Genomic DNA, 1,714 nt, shown 5'->3' on the forward strand with positions numbered 1-1,714 from the left:
TATCAGCAGGTACAAATCTGTGCTAGCATGAAGTCCTCCAATGGGAAAAGGGAGAGGAGTCTGCCCCAAAACCATGGTTTCCACCCAAATTTTTCCCTCAGGTCAAAAAAGCTGCATAGATTCAGGACTTCTGAACATACTGGTGAAAAACCACCACATCCTCCTGACTGTGTTTTGATCACAAGAGGTGTTTATTTGGTGTGGATATTTATTTCCAGTTCATTGCTGTGATCCCTGAGTGAAGGAAAGCACTTTCAGCTGATGCATTTGTTCCCCTGAGTGGGGCAGGGCAGCCAATCTCTTCTCCGGTGTTTTCCTAGCCAAGTCAGGCAGGCAAGTCCAAGGGCCAAGCCTTCAAAAGGTCCTCTGCACTCACAGTCAGTACTTGCAGCATGGCAAGATCAGAGAAACCCAGAGCAGTGTCTGCTCCGAAGGCCTTACAAATGCACCAGACATGGGAGCAAATAAGGTTTGGAGAAACTAAGTGGCACCCCAGTTTTTCAAGGTACTATTTTTCAAGGTTAGTACTGGCACCTGAGTTAAAACAGAAATATTTCACAGTTTAATAGTGCCAAATATTAGAAGCAACAATTGCTGCAAAACTTACAAATTGGTAACGTGGACACTTGTCTATTTTTCCTATTATCCAAATATGAATTGCGGATTATAGAGAACAACTGCTGAAGTGTGCTGTGAATTTTTCAAAGTCTGAAACGTCTTATATGCGGAGCATGTAAAACAACATTCTATTAAAAATAAAACCCCAAAGAGCAACCCCTCCCACCTCCAAACACCACTAAAACCTCCCCTTGTTCAGATTATTTTTTACTTTCATAAGGAGCAGTTCCAGCAGTTGCTGCAGTTCAAGCTCTACAGAGCCTCCGTAGAGCTCTACAAACTCCGCTCTACGAAGCCACACATTGTTTGCATCTGAAACACTTGCTTTCATATGACATATGGTACCAATGCTGCTACACAGGAGCTCCCCAGCAGCTGAAATCTGACCACAGTAGGAGCCACGGCTAAACTGCAGCATCCTGATGGCACAGATGTATCTTTGGAAATGCCTCAAGTAAGATGTGTGCATAGAGGAGAAAGAAGGGGCCGGAGGATCAATTTCAGCACAATGTTACAATGAACGCTCTATTGATGCCATTGGTTATTCTCAAGGGTTAGGCAGCATGGTCTGGAAGATGTCTTTGGATTTTTTGGGACAAACACATCAAAGTGCTTTTTGCTAAGCTGCTATTCAATCTACTCTTACTTTTCAAGGTTAGTACCCCCACTGAAGTTAACAGCACCACCTCTCAGACCAAGTTTCAAACTTTCAATCCACACAGGAAGTTTTAGATTTATGTTCCACACTTGGACTTTACAGTACTTCCACATTTAGACATTAGGAAGTTCCAGAATTACATTTTGCTATGACATGCTAATTACAGAGAGGTGCTGGAGGTTTGTGGGAGGTTTTTTTTTGATTTTTTACAGATAAATTTAATTCTGGAACCAAGCCTTGGCACAAGCAGTAATTTCAGCCACAAGTTCAAGGGCACATAAAGGAAATAGCCAGAACCTATTATGGATACATAAACTGAGGTGGGAAAATCAGCAGCTTGCCAAATAGCTACTCTGCCTATGAGCCTTAAGTAGCAGGATTACAAAATATGAGTCACTGAATGATTATCTTCCAGAAAGAAGCATACAAACCAGAATC

The sequence above is a fragment of the Motacilla alba genome, chromosome 5 (genome assembly GCF_015832195.1).
Source record: "Motacilla alba alba isolate MOTALB_02 chromosome 5, Motacilla_alba_V1.0_pri, whole genome shotgun sequence".
NCBI lineage: Eukaryota > Metazoa > Chordata > Aves > Passeriformes > Motacillidae > Motacilla > Motacilla alba.